The sequence below is a fragment of the Ornithorhynchus anatinus genome, chromosome 1 (assembly GCF_004115215.2).
Source record: "Ornithorhynchus anatinus isolate Pmale09 chromosome 1, mOrnAna1.pri.v4, whole genome shotgun sequence".
Lineage (NCBI taxonomy): Eukaryota > Metazoa > Chordata > Mammalia > Monotremata > Ornithorhynchidae > Ornithorhynchus > Ornithorhynchus anatinus.
This window is the reverse complement of record NC_041728.1, coordinates 16,108,096-16,133,219: the sequence shown is the minus strand read 5'-3', so window position 1 is coordinate 16,133,219 and position 25,124 is coordinate 16,108,096. Positions and strand designations below refer to the sequence as shown.

Sequence of the window (25,124 nt, the reverse complement as noted above, 5' to 3'; positions counted from 1 at the left end):
GACCATACATACAGGGGAGAGAGTATGAATACACTACGTAAAATCATGACCACTACAACAGAGTCTTCTCCTCAGGGTCTCGATTCTGAAGTCTTAGGACTGAGGCTTATCCGTTATTCCTGAGGGGAGACTCTATCATCATCATGTTCGTAACCTGATCTGAGGCAATTAATTCAATGCTTCTTCAGGTCAGCCTTGCTTGTGGTGGGATTAAATCCCTTTTAAATGCCAGAAACCCAATCATCAACATTAACAGTATCAGCATGGCCTAGTGAAAAGAGCATGGTGCTGGGAGTCAGAGGACCTGATTCCAATTCCAGCTCTGCCACGTACCTCCTCTGTGATCTTGGGCAAGTCATGTAACTTCTCTGGGTCTCAGTTTTCTCAGTTTCCTAATCCATAAAATGCAGATTAAATACCTATTCTCCCTCCTACTTAGACTGTGAGCCTCATGTGGGACAGGGACTGTGTCCAACCCGATTAGCTTGCATCCACCCCGGCACTTAGAAAAGTGCTTTATACATAGTAAGAACTTAATAAAGGTAATTATTATTTTTATTACTACTAATAATAAAATAATAATAATAAAGCATCTTTTGGGTTCAGACCATTCTTGTAGAGGCTGGGGGTCATAGAAAAGAAGTAGTTGACAAGATCCCTACTCTCAGGAATATAATGGGGAAGATAGGCCAACATAATTGATGAGATACTTAAAAGAGCATGAGAGAGGAGATAAATAATCAATATAAATGGGTAAATAAATCAACAACTTGTAAAGATTTAGTATATGTAGACTTCCCCTTGCACTAAATCTTCAATAATTACTTTTTTACTGGCAGTGAAGCCCATCTGTCACGGCAAGACATCCTTGGGTCCACACAGCAGTAGATGGCAGGAACACTACTAGTGATCAGGTCTCCCTTTTGAGTGGTCCTACTGGGAGCAAATCTTTAGGATGAAAAGGACTTGGGGAGGGAAGGAGAGAATTTCTCCCCCTCCATGTGTGTTTGTATGTGTTCATGTGTATGCCTGTGTGTGCACACACATGCGCAAACGTGTGTGTGTGTGTAATTGCAGAGGCAGCTCCATGGATTTATACTGCTCCACTTGACTCTCCACTGGCGATGGACAATCACAGTCCTTAATGATCCACTCTGAGATAATTTGTAACAACTTTCTTGTCTCATTTCTTCCACCAATGTGTGTAAATCTTCTCCACAATGACAATCGTGGGCTCGTAAGATGGTAGGCAAACATGATATCAATCTTCTTTGGCTGTACTTTCAAGAACTGTTATCTTTAGGCTGAAGAAAGTTGTTTCCAGATATCAGTGAAGTCCATGTTTTATCTGGCATATATTTTCACAAAATGTCTTATAGTAGCTCCTGTGGCTACCAGGAGCTTCTGGGCCCAAAGATCTACACCATTTATGATTGGTGCTTTCTAATTAGCAGCCTCTCCAAATGTTCAGGTAGATTTCTTTTCATTCTCATCAGTTCTTGTTCAACCTGGAGGTTGTATTTTCTCAGAACCCCTCATTAAGCAAAACTCAGGTTGTCACACACACCAGTCAGATGCCCCACACATGCACACACACATATACATATACCCAGGAGAATGTACATGTGAGCCAGGGTCTTCCAACTCTGAGTTGTACTGTATCTATTGTATCTTGTCTACACTGAGCTTGTTTTGTCAGAAGGCTGCCAAGGCACTTGAGTAAAATGCTACTGAAAACATGCAAACTTTAAGGCAGAACTGAGTGAGTTCTGAAATGACACCTCCCTCTCTCTTAGACAGTGACTCCAATCTGATTATCTTGTATTTACCCGTGTTTAGTACAGTGCTTGGCCTATAGTAAGTAGTAAGTGCTTAGCAAATACCATTATAATAATGAAACAATCTGCATGATTCCACTTTCCCAGTGTCCACAGCTTCAAAAATAATTAGGCTCTTAGGGGCTTCCCAAATGGGAAGCAGTGTGCCCTAGTGGAAAGAGCACGGACCGGTAGAACTAGGTTCAAATCTTGATTCTACTACTTGACTGCTGGGTGATCTTTGACAAGTCACATAACTTTTCTGTGCCTCAGATTCCTCATCTGGAAAATGGGGATTAAATACTTGTTCTCCTTCTCCCTTAGACTGTGAGCCACATGTGCAACAGGTTCTGTGTCCAGTCAGATTATCATGTATCTCCCTGGTTTAGCACAATGCTTGGCACATAGAAAGTATTTAACAATTAACGTTATTATTGTTATTATTATCATTACCACATGATCAGGATATGTGCCCTCTTCAATTAAAAATAAACCTTAGCTATTTTTTTTTCTGTTTGCTGATTATTCCAAAAACTCTGATCTGGATTCTTTATCCCATGGCTTTATTTATGTCTTTCCATTTTTTGAATGCAAGAAGTAAAATTCACTATGCATTTATCCATTTCTATCAGTTTCCCTTTACTTAAGTCTTTCGCTCTTACAGGAGATTGGTCCTTGGTGAAAGCACATTAGCCTCCACTGTTGCTTCACCTCTAATTCTCTTTTCCTTAGAAGTGGTAATTTCAAACTCCCTGATGAGCTGAAAATGGTCGTAGGTTGACAAAATCTTTTCTTTCCGTTTGGCAAGGTCACCTGCCACACCATTTAAGAACTTACAATTTTGTCATTTTTTTTGTATTTGATTTCTCTCTTCCGGCTTAATTTCTTCATCTGAAAATAAAAACTAAATTAACAATTGAAAATTGTGCAAGCTGGAAGGCAAATGATCTTTGGAAGCTCCTTATGGGCAGGCATTTCAGGTAAATGCAGTAGCAGAACAAACCAGGCGCTTCCAAATACAAGTACCTAATTTAGCAACACCGTTGTTAACAATGCTGACATTTAAGCCATTGTAATTAAAGCATCTGGGTTAACATTCCAATACTATGAAAGAAGAAATTGGTGTCTTTCCTTGATACAATTCGTGTAGTCTTTCAAAGATTTCACTTCCCTGAATAGCTGGCTGACATTGTGATAGTTTGTATAATCTTCCCTATTGGAAAATTTATTTTCTGACATGAACCAAAATATAATTTCTAGAAAAGGATTTCTAGGCAAGTAATTTCTACACAACACTGGGTTCAATTCCTAACTGAAAGAAAGCAACAGCTTTAATATACCTATCCATTAAATCCTGCCTTCCCTTACCACCCTTAGTGTAACAGACCAAGAATATATCCAGAATATAGAAATCAGGTCATCTGAATTACTTTAAAGTGGTTCATGTCTTGCAAAGACCACAGGCCTGGAGTCGGAGGACCTGGGTCCTAATACTGGCTCTGCCAATTGCCTGCTGTGTGACCTTGGGCAAGTCACTTAACTTCTCTGTGCCTCATTTTCTTCATCATTAAACCCTACTCTATCTTAGACTGTGAGCTCCAAAAAGGACAGGGACTGCATCCAACCTGATTATCTCATATCTATTAATAATTAATTAATTCAATCATATTTATAGAGCACTTACTGTGTGCAGAATCCTCTACTTAGTGCTTGGGAGAGCACACTACAACAATGAAAAGACACATTCCCTGCCCACAGTGAGCTTACAGTCTAGTCTACAGTCTACCCCAACGCTTAATACAGTGCTTGGCACAATATGTATCCTTAAATAATTAAAAATCACAATATCTGGAGCCACAGAGAGCGAACACACTCCACCCAACCTCAATTGGCTTGAATTTTTTGTATGGTTTAAGAGGAGGATGGATCTCTGCCAGGGCTGGTTAGACGAGCCATCAGTACAGAAGCCCACACAAAAACAGCAAGTCAGTTATATTATTAAGTGCTTAGAGCAAAACACTGAACTAAGCACCTGTGAGAATATGACAGAGTTAGTAGACCCTTCTGTCTAGCCCTGATCCAAGCCTCATTCCCAGAGGGCTCATTAAAGTGGGACATTAAGTTGGGGAACGTGTCGCTGGTCTCTAACAGTTTTGGTTAACAGCTTATAACAATCTTCTTTCACTGCCACATCATGGGCACCTATCTTTGGAAAGGGTACACTAGCTCCCTTTCAGTAAGAAGTCCATACTTAGTGTTTCTCGTGTAGAGCCAATTACTGGGCTCTATGGCACCTCCACCTCCTGGCAAGTGAAACTCCAGGGGGTGATCATGATAAGTGGTACCAAAGGGAAGATGGCATTACTCCCCTCCTTCCTTCCAGTCTGCTACTTTCTGGAATGAAGCATCTTAAGCATTCCAGGATGGTTATATCCTCACAAGAAAATTTCTCTATATGCCTGCAGAAATATATATTTGGCCCATTAAATCTAAATAAATCATGCCACACCTCTTCTCTCACCAGAATAAGATAAAATGAGACTGTTCCTTCAAAATATTGCCAAGCCAAAGTTTCACTGTACAAGTGTTTTTTTGGGGGGGGGGGTTGTGATTGATCACTGGGGAAAAAGTAAAAAATACTATGATGGGGTTATAATGTTTAGTTTGGCCAAGTTATTGGATGCAGGGAGCATGTGCAGGTTATGGCAGCAAGGGTATTTCTGACTCATGATTGCTTCAGAGGAAGACCAGAGGAAATCAGGAATGGTGACAACCCTGACTAATTTAATATCTTATTATGTCATAGCAGCACCTGTGTTGTCTGTACTAGACTTTCATTTTGTGACATCATAAGGTATTTTTGCAATAAAGTTGCATTATACTTTTACAAGGGCTGGTTTTTTTTAAAAAAAAAAAGTTATCTCCACAGAACAGCCCGGACACTAGCTTGAAGACTAGAACTAAACTCTGCAAATATAATAAGTTTAAAAAGGGAAAAGTTAATGACCGCAGCTTTCACAGTGGTTCATTCTCCCTCAGGCTCTGAAGAGCTGGTAACTGAGTTCAGTAACTTAAAATTGAATTAGGAGAAAATGCTATCTCTGCTTCTACTGATACCTTAAGGTTTTAGTGTTACTTTCAATGGGATACTGTTCAATGCAGATATCAGAGCAATTCCTGAGACTACAAGTGAAAATTCAGCATATACGTAAATCATTGTTTTCCGTGTTTTCATGTTTCCCATTCAGAGACTTTGCTCCAACCTCTGCTTTCTTCCTTTTAATCAGGAATCTTTCACCCTTTTTTTGCTGGGGGGGGGCGGTCCTTTCCTTTTTAGCTTGGATCCCAGTTTTTCCATCCTTTTTTTAATCAAATAGTAGTATTAGAACAGTGGACTAATACAAATGTAATAGAATAATAGAGGAATGTACTAAACAATTGAGAGAGTACAAGAGAGGTACATGTCCTCAAGGAATTTAGAATCTAAAAAGAGAGACGGACACAAAATAATTTAGACAGAAGGAAAAATAGAATGGAAAGGTGGATGAGTGAATAAAGAAGTGCTTAAATGGTATGCTACAGATATCAATATGTAGAAAAATGATGCAGGTGGCTGTGAATGCTTATGCATGGAGCAGGTAGTTGAAAAGATATTACCTGGGAAAAGAAAACTAATCAAGGAATTTCTCCTGGAGAAGAGGGGGATTTGAGGAGGACTTTGAAGATGGGGATGGTAGCATGGTAGATTTGAAGGGGGACGGATTTCCGGGCAGAAAGAAGACCATGAGCAAAGAGTCAGACACTGGAGATTTGAGGACAGGACAGAATGCAAAGGTTATCTTGGGATAGATTAAGAAATATTGTCTCTCCATCCTTTTTTCTAAAACCCCTTTGTTTCCCATGACTTTCAGTGCAAAATGTAGGAGAAAGTTTATAAAACTTCCAAATTGATGTGGAAATGATAGGTAGGGTCTTAGTACTTACCCTACTTATATCAAAGGTACACTTGTACACAATATAACTAGTGGATTATTTATCCATCTATTTATTCCCTAGCTCTCAACAACCTAACCATCTTGTGAAGGCTTGTGCCTGACAAGTCTCTCCTGTTAGGATCTTGTCTCCTATTCAGTTTTACACTCCCAAGTGCTTAGTACAGTGCTCTTCACACATTAGACACTTAGCAAATTATATTGATTGACTGGAAAAGAAGCATCAGGAGATGTTCCCATGAAGAAAACCCATAATTTAAAATAATGAAAATAGACCTAAGTGAAAAAATACACTTAACAAGAATTTTAAAATCTCACAAAGTTAAGTCGATCTGTCAACTTGTTAAAACCCAGAATTGCTCTAAAACAACCAAGCTCTCAACTTTCTTAATTTGTAAACAAACCATTGGCAAAGATAGGTGGTAAATAAAGGGTACTGTATGTTTTAAATCACAGAATGTAATGATGAATGTTTCAGATTAATTTTAAGTTAACAAGTTTTTCCCAAGTCTGACGGAACCTCAAAAGGCAGAGCCAGATCTGATGATCGTGATGGTAAAAAACAGTGTGGTCTAGTAGAAAGATCACAAGTCTGGAAGTTGGAAGACCTGGATTCTTTTCCTAACTCTTCCTCGTGCTTGCTGACTGACCTTGATCAAGTCACTTAGCTTTTTAGGTCCTCATTCATTCATCTGGAAATTGGAGATTAAACTTGTTCTTCCTCCCCTCCTCTAGACTGTAAGCTCCTTGTGGGCAGGGAAGATGTCTATTAACTCTGTCTTACCCTACTCTCCCAAGTGTTTAGTACAGTGGTCTGCACCCAGTAAGCACTCGATACACATGATTGATTTATTAGACAATGAGCCCATGTGGGGCAGGGACTATGCCTGATCTGATTATCTTTTTGACTACTCAAGCACTTAGTACAGTGCTTGGCACATAGTAAGTGCTTAACAAACACCACAGTTATTATGATCATGATGTTCCACTAAGAAATTAGTAAATTATATCTCCAAATATTTACTGAGCACTGAATTCCTCACTGCAGTCCAGCCAAGGAACTCACATAGATTCCAGGTCTTAGTGGGAAAACATGATGGAAGCAGTGGAGCAGGCCACAGAAGAAGAATGTTAAATAATACCAGGAATGTTCCATTTTACCTAACTTTACCCAAAGAGTTGGCTAATTTACTTTTTTCCCACATAGACATAAATCAAAGTTAGTGGGATTTGGACTGGGCTTTGATGGTCACCAGCATCTCACAGAATTTTCCCTTGCTATTGGAGGATGAGTTCAAGCCAGAGATATTGCAGTGTTCATGGATATCCAGGGGCCTCTGTGGGCTGTGAGACTATTATTTTTCAGTAGCTCACAGATATCACCACACACATGCAACCCTGCACATGAATGACAACACTGCAGTCAATCCTGGTTTCCTTCTGGCCTAGACTGACCCTCCAACTCAGTTGTCAGGGCCTTTGTGTTGGACTCAGATCAAGAGGGCTGGAACCTTGGTCCAGTTGGTGACAGAAACCAGAAATTCTGGAGAAACCAGTCAAAATGGGACAATATTAGACTTCATTCCAACCTGCTTGGCAGTCTGCAAGGCTGACTGAAAGAATGACCAATCCTCCGTGAAGTGATTTCTAAACAAGTGTGTCAAAAGAGTAAATTATAAAATTTCATTAGGAATTAGTCAAGTCCTCAATGTGACTGAAGAAAATTCTAAAGCATTGAAGATTACAAAGGATAACAAACACATATTTTAAGATGTTATTGAATGCAAATAATCATGCTAGAATATATTTATTATATCATTATTATTATTTAATTAATATAAAATTTTCTCAAAGTGGTACAGTAAAGGAATTTCATATTTCTCTTCATAGGGAAAATCAAATAAAATGAGAAGATGAATTAGGAGATTAAAACCTAAGAAACTCATCCATGAATTGGAAACAGTACTTTACGGGAAATAAACTTTGAAAAATTAAGGCAGACCCAAAGAATTGAGAATTAGTGCAGTTACTCTTTCAAAACAAAAGTTTGGCCTACAAACCAAATCCATGTTTGGCAGGCATTCCTTTTTCAGTGAAATGGATGTTAAAACCAGCATTATATTTAACTTATTTGTGGTATAGGATGACACAAGCACATGTACCTAGAAAACGTTCTCTGTTTTTAAGTAAGAGAAAATCTTTACTCTAGACCAGTTTTATACATTATTTAAAAGCGAGCCATACACTGAAACAGGGGATCAAATATTTTAGGCAAACATATCATTTTAGCCTAAGAATAATAAGCATGGTATTTAGAGAAGCAGTGTGGCTTAATAGATAGAGAACAGGCCTGGGAGTCAGGAGATATGGATTCTAATCCCAGTTCTGTTACTTGCTTGGTGTGTAACTTTGGCAGGTCACTTAACTTCTCTGTTCCTCAGTTTCCTCATCTATAGAATGAAGATTAAATGCCTGCTCTCCCTCTCCTTTGGAAAGAGCACAGGCTTTGGAGTCAGGGCTCATGAGTTCGAATCCCAGCTCTGCCACTTGTCAGCTGTGTGACTGTGGGCAAGTCACTTAACTTCTCTGTGCCTCAGTTCCCTCATCTGTAAAATGGGGATTAAGACTGTGAGCCCCACATGGGGCAACCTGATTCCCCTGTGTCTACCCCAGCGCTTAGAACAGTGCTCTGCACATAGTAAGCGCTTAACAAATACCAACATTATTATTATTATTATTATTTTAAACTGTGAGCTTCATATAGGATAGAGCTAAGTGCATCTATCACAGTGCTGGGCAAACTGTAAGTGCTTAATAAATATTATTATTATTATCATCATTACCATCATCATTATCGTTATTGTTTAGCTTACATCTAAGCTATGCACAGTTATTTGCTTTACAGAACTCAAAAACAAAAATACACCCAGAAAACTAAAACAAAAAACCCTATCAAAGTTAACAAGGAGAATACTCTTTTCAAATCAACAACATTTTTAAGTTAGGATCAAGACAACTTTTATTTAAAATAATTTCACTGACCTAATATGACTCTAGATTCTGCCTGATTTTGAAAAAAAAAATGATTTCTGTAAGGTACATGAAACAAAACTCTACTACATTCTAATTTACAGTCCCTTTACTCCATAAATCCCATGGTCCCTCAAAATCAGCAAACGTAGGCCATTAACTTAATTTCGTATGACACTTTTTCACTTAGTTTTGACAAAGTAACTCTTTTCCGGTAAGTTCTCTCTTACAGCCACGTTAACAAAAGATGAATGCATGGATCCTTGAAGACAGGTAAAATTTGATAAGTCAATTACTTTTTTATAATTAAGAGGTAGAATTGAAAATGATGAGAATAAATTAATTTTATATTTGGCCTCCATCAGTCCTTTAAACATTCTTCCCTCTCTGCCATGCCATCTCCTTTTCTATTTGCTGCACTGACTCCCTCCCTTCATTCAAACATCGTCTCAAACCCCATTTTTCTTAGAAAGTTAACCCTACCAACTCAGAGAACACCACTGAGTAAGATAAAGAGTGGGCAGAATCAAAGAACCATAGGACTGAAAGCAAGCTTGAGAAATCAAGAAAAGAATAAATCTGCTGCTCAAAGAAAGCGGACCTCTCACTCCAGGAAAGCGGAGACCTCCCTCCAGAGGGCAGCTAGCTACTCTTTCCCTTCCCCCAATCAGAGGTAGAGGAGAGGACCACATTGCTGTCCCAGACCTGATTTAATGACTTCAGCAGGCACATGCTTGCTTCACTGACAATCACCAGAAGACTGATCCTGTATGTCCAAGCCCTGAGAAGGCTCAAGGGGACCTTGTAGCTTGGGAATGGACCCGGTTAGCTGTGATTTTTATACTAGATTGCCTCCCCCTTCTGAAATTTATTTTAGCTTCTGTCTTCCCCACTGGATGGTAAGTTCCTTGAGTGCAGAGACCAGTTCTTCTGATTTTATTTTAACCTCTCAGTGCTTAATACTTGGAGAGGAAGGATTCAGTAAATATTATGTACTGACTGATTCATCTTGGAGAGTGGAGAGGAACAGATTGTTGTCATTTCCATTTCCTGGGAGCCCACGAGGGTGAGCTGGACTAGTTCTTTAGAACTGTGCCCGAATTCTAAAACAGAAGAATGGCCCTTGGCTGAAAGGCTGCAGATTTCCCGCACTATCTCTAGAAGTTTTCCAAAGCAACTCCAAATGTCAAGCTGGATCGAGGGGGTCCCCAGCCACTCCTCCAGAATTGCATCCAAAGAAGCAGCCGATGCAGAGTGATTCAAGTTGTAACCTAACTGGAGCTTCCCAGGTAGCAGAATCATTGCCAGCTCCCCAATTCGCAGCCTGATCCAATTCCCATGCCAAAATGGCAGGGCACACTATTTAAAGGATGGTGTTAGGACTTTGCCTTAGGTGGTAGAGGGAGGTGAACCTCTCCAACACTGCTTCACTCCTTTCTAGTGTTCCTCGATGGAGTTATTTCTCAACCAACACATATAGGAGAATAAGGCTTCTCAAGAGCACAGCAGTACTTTTTTTATCCCCTTTGTAATTATACCTATGGCAATGTGGGGGCTTGTCGAAGTTTCAAAACAATAATTTGTACCACTAAAACATTGGTTTGAGTGGGAGAAAGCACAGTTCTCTTACTTCGTACAGAAAAAAATCTCACATACTGGCATATTAAAGAAAACAGAGAAACATGATTAGCATCAGATTAACAGTTAACTTTATTCAAATAATAGTAATAATATCCCAAAGGAAAAAAATGAATCTAAACTCACAAAGAAAATTTTACCTTGCAAGAATTTAGTTATCATAACAAGTACAGAGACTTTGATGTATACCCTGGCAAGTATAGATTACCTTGCAGCAAAACAACAAATTGAGTTGTCTACCATGGAGGTGCAATTTCAATTGCTTTCTTTTTTCTTAAACAACTGTTTGGGAATAGGGGAGGAGGAGAAAGAAGTTAACGATTGTTCTGTTCCTGTTCAGCACGGTTTAGAGAGATATGACAGGTTAAGGGCTAAATGATGAAAGGGACCTTATACATGCAAATATTTGTACCTACAGTTATTTGTGGGTTTAAGGTTGAGCACACAAATACTTTTATTGACAGCAAGGCAATTTTAAGCGACACTCATGTGATTCCTAATACTTCTTGAGTCTGCAAGGGGCTAGTTGGCCTGAAAAGAAATGATTGCTCCTTATGTAATCTTTCTTATCTATCTTTTGTTCCTTAGACCTTTCCTCCTATAAATGTCTCTCTTTCCAAACGTCACTCCCATTTCCAAGTATTCTTTCATGCTATTCCAAAGGAACAACTGTGTTTCTGTGCTCATCAAGCACCTGCCACAACTCTTGCATAAACTTATAATCAACAATTTTTATCATGAAGTCTTCTCCAAGCAAATTCCATGCACTCCAGCTTTCGAAAGATATAATTGCAACAGATGGTAAACCTTTAAAAAGACATAGTGGAAAGAGCATGGGACTGGAAATCAGGAGACCTAAGATCAGTTCCATGATGGGAACTGTTCCATAACGTGCTTAGAACTGCGGGGGGCGGCGCCAGGATGTAAACAGGAGGTGGAGATCTGCTGCAGTGGCTCCTGCCAATACCACCACTGTGCCCACATAATAATCCCCAGAAGTAGCACGGTGTAGGGGATAGAGCATGGGCACGGGAGTCAGAAGGTCACGGGTTCTAATCCGGTTTTGACACTTGTCTGCTGTGTGACCTTGGGTGAGTCACTTCATTTCTCTGGGCCTTAGTTACCTCATCTGTAAAATGGGGATTAAGAGTGTTACCCTAAGTGGGATAGGGACTGCGTTCAACCTAACTTATATCTACCCTAGTACCTAGAAAAGCACTTGGCATGTACTAAGTACTCAACAAGTGCCATAACTATTATTATGAATTATTCTTCCACAGCCACCCTGGACAGAGGGGAGGTGAAGGAAAAACCGAAGTGGTTTTTTTATGGTATTTGTTAAGGGGTAGGCACCATACTAAGCGTTGGGGTAGATACAAGCTAATTGTGTTGGACCAGTCTATATTCCACATGGGGCTCGCAGTCCTAATCCCCATTTTACAGTAGAGGTATCTGAGGCACAGAGAAGTTCAATGACGAGCCCAAGGTCACATGACAGATGAGGCCCAGAGCTGGGATTAGAACCCAGGCTCTGTTCTGGCTCTTGGGGCGCAGAGAACTGTGGGGGCAGCAGAGTTGGCAGCAGTGGCAGCAGCAGCTCTCCATGCCCAGCTGGGAGAGTACCAGCTCCCACCCCTTCAGCAGAGGCCTCTCCATCTCCTGAGGAGCCACTTTGGTTTTTCCTCTACCTCCTCCCACTGCTGCTGCAGGCACATGTCGGAGGCAGGTACCAGGTGGGTCTCAGATCACATTATCCAACTGGCAGATGGGAGGCACTTCCATGTCGGGTTGAGGTTCAAACCCTTTGCCTCAGCATTGGTAGAAGTGATAGGATGCCCAGAAAAACTTGTAAGCCAACCAAATGCATCATATGCAAATCACATGTTCATCACAGACCCCTAGGATCTAGGCCAGACCCACCAATTGTCTACTGTGTGACTCTGGGCAAGTCACTTTAGCTGTCTGTGCTTCAGTCCTTCATCTGTAAAACGGGGACAAAATACCTGTTCTCGGTCCCTTTTCTACTGTGAGTCCGGGTGCAACAAATCCTCTCATTCACCTAACTTTCCCATCACGACTGACACACCGCCATGCTCCACATCTCACAACCTTGGCATTATGCTTGTCTCCTCTCTCTTTCAACCTTCATATCTGTCTGTTACTAAATCCTGCCAGTTCTTCCCCCACATCTTTGGAATTCACCCCTTCCTCTCCATCCAAACTGTCACTGCGCTTCTTTAAGCATTTGCATTCCCAATCAACTACTGCATTGGCAGCCTTATAAACCTCTCTGCCTCCAAGCTCTCCACTCTACATTCCTTCCAGACTGTGTTGCCTGGATCACTTTCCTAAACTACTGTGCACCATTTTCCCTCCACAGCTTACCTATCCCTCTCCTCATCAAGCAGACACTTCTGACCATTAGCTTTAAGGCACTCGGTCAGTAGTTTCTCCCTAGTTATCCTCACTCCTCTCTCATCACACCCCTATGTGTATACTTTGTTCCTCTCACACTAACCTACTCATGGGGCCTCACTTTCATCTGTCGCCTCTCCAACCTTCCTTCACACCTTCTTTCCTGCCTGGAAATCCCTCCTGACTCACATCCTGCACAGCTCTCCCCATCTTCAAGGCCCTGGTTAGCACACCAGCCTGGGAGTCAGATGGACCTGGGTTTTAATCCCGCTCCACCACTTTCATTCATTAATGCAATCGTATTTACTGAGTGCTTACTGTGTGCAGAGTGCTGTACTAAGCACTTGGAAGGTACAAGGTACAAGCAACAGAGACAATCTCTACCCAACAACGGGCTCAAAGTCTAGAAGGATGAGACAGACAACAAAACAAAACAAGTAAACAGGCATCAATAGCATCAAAATAGATAAATAGAATATAGATTTTTACACATCATTAATAAAATAAATAGAATAGTATATGTACAAATATACATAAGTGCTGTGGGGTGGGGAAAGGGTAGAGCAGAGGAAGGGAGTAGGGGTGATGGGGAGGGGAGGAGGAGCAGAGGAAAAGGGGGGCTCAGTCTGGGAAGGCCTCCTGGAGGAGGTGGGCTCTCAGTAGGGCTTTGAACAGGGGAAGAGAGCTAGTTTGGCGGATGTGAGGAGGAGGGCATTCCAGGCCAGAGGTATGATGTGGGCTAGGCGTCGACAGTGGGAGAGGCGACTGTGTGAGCTTGGGCAAGTCACTTCACTTCTCTGGGACTCAGTTACCTCATCTGTAAACTGGGGAATAGGGCTGTGAGTCCCATGTGGGACAAGAGACTGTGTCCAACCTGATTAATTTGTATTACTCCAGCACTTAGAACAGTGTTTGGCACATAGTAAGCACTTAACAAGTACCACAATTATTATTATTATCACAATTCCATGAGTCTTTCTCTGATTAATCCCTCCTTTCTACATCCTAACCTCCCTGCCCCAACCCAAAGATAAACTTCATTTAAATGCTTTTGAGTTTATAATGTACTCTACTTTCCCCTCCCAGTGCCCTGGGTTATAATTAAACCTCCTCAGAAACTGTAGGGGGAAAAAGAACGCTCATTCTCCCCTTCCAATATCTTCTGGCTAACATGGCTTTGTTCCAAATCCATCTTTCATCCTCAAAGGCAGGAAATGGGTCCAAATACATTTATTATCCTTTGTTGAATGGGGCCATAATTATGACATATTTTTAGAATATAAACTAAAGTAACTTGCTTCTTAGGCATTTAGTACCTAGTGTATGGATTTACATCCAAATGTTTACTAAATTGATGATGATTGATGATGATGATAATGAGGAGGAGGAGGAGGAGGAGGAGGATGTCAAGATTGCCAAACTGGAGGCATAAATGCATGCCATAATGAAAGAATTTCCCTTTAAATGTGGTCTTAAATGTTGCATCCTAGAATCTCAAGAACTAATCCAAGGAATCAGCCCATCAGAAACACTGAAAAGTAATTTTGCACTTCCACCTCTGATCTTGAGTAATGGGTGAAACATGACCCTCTGCAAGGAAGCAATTCAGAGCAGTGCAGGCAGTGATTCAAAGAATGTAAAGTAATCTAAATTTTATTCATGGCACTGGCAGAGATTTACCAAGAATTCTGTTGGCAGTTTTTTTGTTTTCTTTTTTAAAAAGGCCTTAGAGGTTCATAACATATCATCTTGAAGAGAGAAGAGGGAAAGTCTTTGTAGATTGTGGCACTGATAATTCCCCACAAGCTCTCAGTGGTTTCATTACAAATGACTTTGGAAAAGTCAACAATGATATTTTGATAGCCACCTTGATGTTTCCCCTAACATGCTATGGTCTGCATTAGAGAATATTTCAAATGGTCAACCTCCTTGTCCACCATTCTGCTGAATTATCAGGCTACTTGATGGAGAATTTCAACATTGATTTTTCGATGAAGCAAAACAACGGCAGCCAAATAGATCATTTTCAGAGTTCCTTCCCTTCTTAGATCTAGCTTAACCCCTTCAACTTCATTTTCTCTTGGGGGAGGTCTTAATGACCTGCTCGTCTCTCTGCTTCTCACCTTCCCTGTCTCTTCTCCTCTCTCCCCCTGTGTTTCTTTGCAACCAGAGAAAACAAACAATGTTCAAATACCAATTGTCCTTTTCAAAGGGGATTTCCTCTTTAAATATTTTGACCTTTCATTTCCAGCTCTCACTAAGGGTAAGAAATAATAACAGAGAAAACCAAATATTTTCCACTGTGCTTTTGGATCCCCAGGTGACTTCTTTCATTCACTGTGAATATTCTGCCTCCTCGGTTCTCTTATGCTGTTACCATTTCCCGACTGAAATTATTTGACACCTGTAAATTAGGACCACCTCTGAAAGTAGAGGGTTAGTCAAACTTTGGTCTTTCTACTTAAGCCTGCAAACTAAATCTATATCCCAGAGTTTCCAGAAAGACTGGGCATGACTTCTTTCAATACAAACCTACCAGTCATTATTGTTAGCCAGTGAAATTTATTTCATTTCCTTGTTGGGAAAGACTTTTATTGAATTCTCCAAAGTACTGGTACACTGCTCTGCATGTAGTGGGTGCTCAAGAAATAATAGGTTTGCTATTTGTTAAGCACTTACTATGTATCAGGCACTGTATTAAGCCCTGAGGTGGACAAGCAACTTTTCTTCGTTGCTATTTTCCTTTTTAGTCTTTTAGGGTCTTGCTCAATATTTCTGAGGGAAAGACAGGTACTTCCAAAGGTGCAGCGATTACAGAAGTAGCTGTCAGTGGCAGGAAGCAGTCAGAAAGTTAAGAGCCCCTGGCCATCAGAACTGGTGTGAGCATGGACCTGAGAGGAAAACAAAACAAAGTAGGGATGGAGGTCTCTCCAAAGAAACTAGATTGTAAGCTCCTTGAGGGCAAGGATTGTGCCTTAATAACGCTACTGTGCTTTCCCAATCACTTAGTACAGTGCTTGACCTTAAAAAATCCTTTGGAGTATTGACTAATTAAACGTGTTCTAACATTCAAGGGTTAGAACGGACTTTCAGATGATGTCACAAGGAATGCTTCAGTTGCTCACAGCCCAACATAATGATATTTAGACTGTGGCCTGTAATGTCTTATAGACTGCAAACTCCTTCTGGACAGGGATCATGTCTACCAACTCCACTGTATTCTACTCCTTTTCCCAAGTGCTTAGTATAGTACTTTGAACACAGTAAGCACTCAATATATACAATTGGTTGATTAATTGATTGACATCATGGAGAATCCTGCATGCACATGCAGTACAATGTAATGATGTTGCATGGAATGGAGTGGATGCTAATTTTTTCACTGTTGCAAGACGGCCAAATGCCTGAAGCTATTCCTAATGGAAGAGCGCACACCTGCTCTGCTTACTAGTCTAGTGAAGTTTGCAGAACTGTGGGGGCAAGTTCCTTAAAAAAATCTTTTTCCCCTAAATCTGCTCAGGGCAGGCCAAGAGTGATACTGGAATCAAATTAGGCAGAGAGGAGTCTCCAGTCTAGCCCTGGAGTTTAGCAGGTGTGAGAGAAACTTTCTCTTGCTCCTGAGCAGGGTCTTCTGGCTTGGGATCAGAAGGATTGCCAACATCTTAACAACACACACAAATGCAATCTCATTCCACAGAGTGGGCCAAGCTATTTACAGCTCTCTTGTTCTGCCTAAAAAGATGAGGTGCAATGCTACTCTCACAGGAATGAAGGCTTTCTGAAAACACATAGGCCTTCCAAGTCATTAATAATAATATTATTATCATTATTATTATTCTGCCTCTTCTCAAAATCCACTTCCTCCACTGCAGCATCCAACCCAATCCCTAAGCATAGTTGTTGGTTGGGGAATGTCTCTATTTGTTGCCAAACTGTACTTTCCAAGTGCTTAGTACAGTGCTCTGCTCACAGTAAACGCTCAGTAAATACGATTGAATGAATGAATGAATGAACTACCATCTCTATGCAGATGAGTCCCAAATCTACAACACCAGTCTGATCTCTCTCTTTCTCTGAAGCCACACATTTCATCCTGTCCTCAGGACATCTCTACTTGGATGTCCCGCCAATACCTCAAACTTAATATGTCCAAAACAGAACTTCTAATCTTCCCACCCAAATCCTGTCTAACTCCTGACTTTCCCATCACTGTAGACAGAATTACCATCCTCCCTATCTCATAAGCTCATAACCTTGGTGTTATCCTTGAGTCATCTCTCTCATTCAACCCACATATTCAATCTTTCACCAAATCCTGTCACTTCAACCTTCACATCACTAAATTCTGCCCTTTCCTCTCCATCCAAACTCCTACTAAATTAATCTAAGCACTTATCCTACAGTGACTTGATTATTAATAATAATAATAATGTTGGTATTTGTTAAGCGCTTACTATGTGCCGAGCACTGTTCTAAGCGCTGGGGTAGACACAGGGGAATCAGGTTGTCCCACGTGGGGCTCACAGTCTTAATCCCCATTTTACAGATGAGGGAACTGAGGCACCGAGAAGTTAAGTGACTTGCCCAAAGTCACACAGCTGGCAAGTGGCAGAGCCGGGGTTCGAACCCATGACCTCTGACTCCAAAGCCCGTGCTCTTTCCAGTGAGCCACGCTGCTGCTATTACATCCTCCTTGCTGATCTCCCTGCCTCCTGTCTCTCCCGCCCAGTCCAAACTTCACTCTGCTGCCCAGATCATTTTTTTACAAAAGCATTCTGTCTACCTTTCTCCACTCTTCAAGAATCTCCAGGGCTTGTCCTACCACCTCTGCATCAAACAGAAACTCCTTACCATAGGCTTTAAAGTACTAAATAACCTTTCCTTACTGATTTCCTACTACAACCTATCCGACACACTTTCCTCCTCCAATGCCAAGCTAGACCCTGAACCTCCATCTCATCTTTCTTGTCACTGACCTCTCACCCACATCCTGCCTCTGGCCTGGAACACCCTCCCTCTTCATATCTGACATACAATCACTCTCCCCACCTTCAAAGTCTTATTAAAAGCACATAGCCTCCAAGAGGCCTTCCCAATTAAGCCCTTTCTTCCTCTTCTCCCACTCCCTTCTGCATCACACTTGCACTATTCATTCAGTAGTATTTATTGAGCGCTTACTATGTGCAGAGCACTGTACTAAGCACTTGGAATGAACAAGTCGGCAACAGATAGAGACAGTCCCTGCCGTTTGACGGGCTTACAGTCTAATCAATTTGCTCCCATTATTCACCCCTCCCACAACACGTGTGTACCTATCCGTAATATATTTACTGCTAAAGCTTGTTGTGGGCAGGAAATATGTCCATTATATTGTTATATGGTACTCTCTCAAGTGCTTAGTACAGTGCTCTACACATTAAGCACTCAATAAATATGACTGAATGATTGATAATGTCTCTATCACCTTCTAGACTATAAGCTCCTACCATCTACCAACTCTGTTACACTGTACTCTCACTAGTGTTTGATACATGTTCTGCACACAGTAATCACTCAATAAATATGATCATTTAATAATAATAATTAATAATTAATAGTAATTATGGTGTTTGTTAAGCGCTTACTATATGCTAGGCACTGTACTAGCATACATCCTTCCCATCCTTCCCTGCAGTATCCTCAGAGGAGATCTCCTCCCTCCTCGCAAGTGCCACCCCCTCCACCTGCGCCTCGGACCCCATTCCCTCTCACCTTATTAAAACCATCGCCCCTGCCCTCCTACCTTCCTTAACTTCTATTTTTAACCACTCAATCTCCAAGGGCTCCTTCCCCGCTGCCTTCAAACATGCCCACGTCTCCCCCATCCTAAAAAAACCCACTCTTGACCCCACTTCCCCCTCCAGTTATCGCCCTATCTCCCTACTACCCTTCCTTTCCAAAATCCTAGAACGAGTCATCTACAATCGATGCTTAGAATTCCTTAACTCCCATTCTCTCCTAGACCCCCTCCAATCTGGCTTCCGTCCCCTCCACTCTACCGAGACTGCTCTCTCTAAGGTCACCCATGACCTCCTTCTTGCCAAATCCAATGGCTCCTACTCCATTCTGATCCTCCTTGACCTCTCTGCTGCCTTTGACACTGTCGACCATCCCCTCCTCCTCCATACCTTATCTCACCTTGGCTTCACGGACTCCGTCCTCTCCTGGTTCTCCTCTTACCTCTCTGGCCGGTCATTCTCGGTCTCCTTCGCTGGAGTCTCCTCCCCCTCCCATCCTTTAACTGTTGGAGTTCCTCAAGGGTCAGTTCTTGGCCCTCTTCTGTTCTCCATTTACACTCACTCCCTCGGTGAACTCATTCGCTCTCACGGCTTTGACTACCATTTCTACGCAGATGACACGCAGATCTACATCTCCACTCCTGTCCTCTCCCCCTCCCTTCAGGCTCGCATCTCCTCCTGCCTCCGGGACGTCTCCACCTGGATGTCGGCCTGCCACCTAAAACTCAATATGAGCAAGACTGAGCTCCTCATCTTCCCTCCCAAACCCGGTCCGCTCCCAGACTTCTCTATCACCGTGGATGGCACGACCATCCTTCCCGTCTCTCAGGCCCGCAATCTCGGTGTCATCCTTGACTCGTCTCTCTCGTTCACCCCACACATCCTATCCGTTACCGAGACCTGCCGGTTTCACCTCTACAATATCGCCAAGATCCGCCCTTTCCTCTCCACCCAGACAGCTACCTTACTGCTACAGGCTCTCGTTATATCCCGGCTAGACTACTGTGTCAGCCTTCTCTCTGACCTCCCTTCCTCCTCTCTCGCCCCGCTCCAGTCTATTCTTCACTCCGCTGCCCGGCTCATCTTCCTGCAGAAACGATCTGGGCATGTCACTCCCCTTCTTAAACAACTCCAGTGGTTGCCTATCCACCTCCGCTCCAAACAAAAACTCCTCACTCTCGGCTTCAAGGCTCTACATCACCTTGCCCCTTCCTACCTCTCCTCCCTTCTCTCTTTCTACCACCCACCCCGCACGCTCCGCTCCTCTGCCGCCCACCTCCTCACTGTCCCTCGGTCTCGCCTATCCCGCCATCGACCCCTGGGCCACGTCCTCCCGCGGTCCTGGAACGCCCTCCTTCCTCACCTCCGCCAAACTGATTCTCTTCCCCTCTTCAAAACCCTACTTAAAACTCCCCTCCTCCAAGAGGCCTTCCCAGACTGAGCTCCTCTTCTCCCTCTACTCCCTCTGCCACCCCCCCTTTACCTCTCCGCAGCTAAACCCTCTTTTTCCCCTTTTCCCTCTGCTCCTCCACCTCTCCCTTCCCATCCCCACAGCACTGTACTCGTCCGCTCAACTGTATATATTTCCATTACCCTATTTATTTTGTTAATGAATTGTACATCGCCTTGATTCTATTTAGTTGCCATTGTTTTTACGAGATGTTCTTCCCCTTGACTCTATTTATTGCCATTGTTCTTGTCTGTCCATCTCCCCCGATTAGACTGTAAGCCCGTCAATCGGCAGGGACTGTCTCTATCTGTTGCTGACTTGTTCATCCCAAGCGCTTAGTACAGTGCTCTGCACATAGTAAGCGCTCAATAAATACTATTGAATGAATGAATGAATGAATACTAAGTGCTGGAGTGGATACAAGCAAATCTGGTTGGACACAGTCCATGTCCCACATAGGGGGTCATAGTCTTAATCCCCATTTTACAGATGAGGTAACTGAGGCACAGGGAAGTTAAGCGACTTGCCCAAAGCCACACAGCTGATGTGGCAAAGTCAGGATTAGAACCCATGATCTTCTGACTCCCAGGCCTGTGCACTATCCACTATGCCATATTTGCTAGGCATCTACTATGTTCCAAGGACTATAGTAAACACTGGGCTAGTTACAAGATAAATAAATCGGACACTGTCCCAATGTGGGGCTCACAGTCTCAATCACTTAAATCTTATTTTGTTTATTTCTTCATTTCCAGATGATTTTTTGGTCTACCTCCAATTGCTTTTCTAATCAGAGTTTCCTAAACTAGTGTTGAATTTCTATGAACTGTAGTTAATACTGATAACTGAAGCCCTTATTTTGGTGTCACATTGTGTAATCCAATTTTTTTTTTTTTACATTTTGAGGGTGTTATTCATCACTGTCAGGTAATTTATATGACAATGGTATTCTCCTTTTCAAAAAAGATGAGCATTTTGCTGAGCTTGGCAGTTACATGGGGATAAGACATTGGGGAAGGGGGTTGTGCATTTATATAGGGGGCCTAAGGTAGGACTGAAAACACAGATCTAAACAAATGAGGAAACCTACATGAATTCTATTCTTTAAGCAAGGGCAAAGATCAAGCATGTAAATTAAAGCTGATTCTAAGCATCTTTAAATTATGCATTACAGCTCTCCACACGTGTCCTACTCAATCTGAGATAGCTATGGCTTTCTGCCTCACATAGGCTAAAGTGTCAAACAAACAGTCAGTACTCAATAAATGCTTCTTTATGAAAATTTTTTTTTGATTTACATAATGATTTTTGGCTTCAAGAATTGTACAAACATTCAACAAATTAATCACCACACAGTATTCATTGAGGTGTGCCTCGATATCTGAGTTCCCTTACATGAAAGCAGTGATAATTTTTATCATCTACTAGTAACTAGAAAACGTAAGCATTACAATATCAATGAGTCAATCAATCAGTGGAATCTACTGAACCCCCTCTATATCGTAAGCTCCATGTAGGCAGGAAATGTGTCTATAAACTCTGCTATATTGTATTCTTTCAAGCACTTACTACAGTTCTCTGCACACAGCAAGCGGTCAGAAAATACCATTGATTTATTACTGTGTGCAGAGTGCTGTACTGACAGCTTGGGAGAGTATCATACAACAGCATAGGTAGACTCATTCCCCACCCACAAAGAGCTCACATTCTAGAAGGGGAGATAGAGATTAATATAAATAAATTGAAGGCATGTACATAAAGGTGGGACTGAGGGTGGGATGAATATCAAGTGCCTAAAAGGTACATATCCAATAGGCAGTAAATAATGACTAGGCACCTTGCAAATGAAAGTTTGGGTCTACGTACCTTTAACTCAAATCTCTTGGTTTCATCCTCTATCCTAGTGGAGGAGAAACACATAATCAATGCCATGTCAAAGACAGAGTTTCATCAAGTTTCATCACTGTATATTCAAATAATTTTTGTAAATTGTTCATCAATGATTTAAGTTTTTCAAAGCCAGAATAATATCCTGAACAAGACCACTGGCTTTGGAATTCTCTCTTTCCGCTGATGAAAAAAAAAAACCTCAAATTTTTGACCTTCAGAAAATGGAGCCTATTTTCAGTACAGTGTTTCCCAAATGAGAAATAGTTAATTAATCAACAGCAATTATTGAGCACCTACTGAGAGCCAGGCATTATACTTAGCATTTGGGAGAAAAGAACAGCAGTGTGACACCTGTCTCCTGTCCTCAAGCCTACAATCTAATGAGGGAAACAGACAGGAATTATTGACAGATAGTGAAAGTCAGAGGAAGAATATGCAGGAAGCAGTACAAATATCAAGGTATAATAACTGAAGAAATCATTGAACATAATTGATATGTCCCTGGATTCAACTGAATAGTAGCACATATACACAGGCTCTCAGGTAAATATGTTCAATAGGGTATAGGAATATATGTGAATATAAATAAATGTTTGATGAAAATAAACACACTATTTAAAATAGGAATGTAATATAGTCAACCCTCAATTATTTGGACAAAGGACCAAGGAGAGCTTAGCTGAAGAGAATCTCCAAATACACCAAAAAGAGACATTTTGACTTCATTTTAGATAGAATGCAATAGAATGCAATGGCTGCACAGGGCAATGTCCTTCTGAAATTGCATTTCTGTCAAGACATAGTGTTGGAAGAAGGGTTTGCACAAATGCATGCAGCACTGGACACTGAGTGGGCTCCAGCCTGCTCGCTGTGGGCAGGGATTGTCTCTATTGCTGAATTGTACTTTCTAAGCACTTAGTGCAGTGTTCTGCACACAGTAAGTGCTCAATAAATATGATTGAATGAGTGAATAAAATGTGAGTTTTCCTTTATGAAGAGTTCTTTAAGATATCAATCCCTAAGCTGTAATAGGAGAACTAGCTAAATACAGTAACGATGGTATTTCTTTGTGGATAAGGAATATTTCTGTTATGTTGTTATATGGTCTCCCCCAAACACTTTGTACAATGATCTGCACACAGAAAATGCTCAATAAATGTGATTGATTGATTATTACATGCTAATTAAGTACCAACTACCGCTCTAAGCTCTGAAGTAGATTCAAGATAGTCATATCAGAATTAGTCTCTGTCCCACCCAGAGCTCACAGTTTAAAGAGGGAAAAGAAATTTTTACCCCCATTTTACAGATGAGGAAAGGCACAAAGAAGTTAAATGGCTTATTTATGGTCTCACGGCAGGCATTTGGCCGAGGTGGCATTAGAACTTGTTTCTCTTGATATTCAATCTTGTGTTCTTCACACCAGTTTCAGTATTGCTCTCCTCTAAGCAAGTAATTAAATTGGCAATCTAAATTTCACTTCCTCTCTCCTCCCCTCTAATTTTTCTAGAAGAAGTGAAATGATAAAGGAGCAAGGGGAAAATACAGCAGGTTTACAAGGTTTTCAAAGGAGAACGAGGAGCTGGTACAGATATGAATAGTGTGATGTATGCTGGAATTACTTATTGTGGGTGGTGATTTCCCAGGAACCAGATGCCCTGTCAATCAAACATTCACCAGGTGATGGGCTAGGAGGAAATTATCTGGCAGGCGGCTCAGCAATGTATACAGTCGAGGGCCTAGACCCATATAGAGGTCTCCCTGTGTCCTCCAAAGGAGAAGCTATTCTGCTTAGAGCTATTCAACTCTGTTAGGGTAGCGATGCTAGAATTAGACCATGTGGGGAATAAAAAAGCAGCTGAAACTTCCTACCACACCAAATGACTTAATTTGCACAGTGCGCCTCAGAGTCACCTTGGCAGGGATAGCGAGTAGTGTCCCCTAAGCCAGGCAGCCATATAGAAAATAATGCTGTGTGATTAAAGCCGTTCTACGTGCTACACTACTCACTGGATGGCCAAATCTAAAAATACGTCTCATTTTTTTGTTCCAATTTTTGATTAAAAGGGTGCTGTTTCTTGCAAATGAAAATTAGTTTTATGTTCACCAGCCTGTCATAGATGTTTAAATAGATCAGGTTATAGGTCCTAATTACAAGTTGTTGGCAGAAAGCATTCATATTGGCACACGGACCTGACAGTCAAATACACTGTTTTGTTTGTTTTAATTTAAAGGGAATTTAGTGTTCATAAAAAGTAGCAGATTAACAGCCCTAGAAATTGAAATTGGCTCTCTAGTCACCAACTAAGGACACTACCAATTTGTTTGATAGGTGAGAGGACGATTTAGTCTCTAAAACAATTCAGTCTTGAGCTTCTCTTTTGAGATTGCCCACAAGGGTGCTAATTGCATCGGTGACTTTTGCTATATATACATTAACAATTATTCTGGGATCTAGCTCTCATTTTCATGTAAGCTACCTACAGCATAAGAGAGAGTAGTAACTTCTGATCCCTACTACTGCAGCTAGATTTGAACCAGTAATTTAAAGGAAGAGTCTAAAACCAATTAATAAATCCCGAAGCCAAGATTTCTATCTTTAAATTCAAAATTACCACTGCTTTAAAAAACAGAGTTTGTATACAAAAAGTGGGATTCATATGCTAAAGTACTATATCCCTGAATGACACACATACGTATGTGTGTGTGAGACAGACAGAGAGAGAGAGAAGGAGAGAAGAGCACGGCCTAGTGGAAACAGCATGGGACTGGGAGTCAGAGGACCTGCATTCTAATTCTGATTCCACCACTTGTTTACTGTGTGATCGGGGGTAAGTCACTTAACTTCTCTGTGCCTCAGTTACCTCATCTATAAAATGAGTATTAAGACTGTGAGGCTCATGTGTGATGGGACTGTGTCCAATCTGATTATTTTGTATTCTACCCCAACTATCCTGAAGATATTTAGTGAAATCTAAACAAAACATTGACCAAAACCTCTTGATATTGATATTGTAACCATATGGATACATAAACTTTTATTCCAGTTTCCAGGTTATGCTAAACCCTACCCTTTCAATTTACAAGATTGAAATAGGGTGAATTACTGAATAAA

General features: G+C 41.3%; 1 long non-coding RNA gene across 1 annotated transcript in view; it reads right to left on the bottom strand.

The window, feature by feature from the left end:
- Nucleotides 1-25,124, bottom strand: part of LOC114814235 — a 47,793-nt gene that overhangs the window by 10,752 nt on the left and 11,917 nt on the right. Inside the window, exon 3 of the long non-coding RNA XR_003761988.2 lies at nt 21,986-22,019. This is a non-coding gene — a long non-coding RNA (uncharacterized LOC114814235). The remainder of the gene's footprint in view (nt 1-21,985; nt 22,020-25,124) is intronic.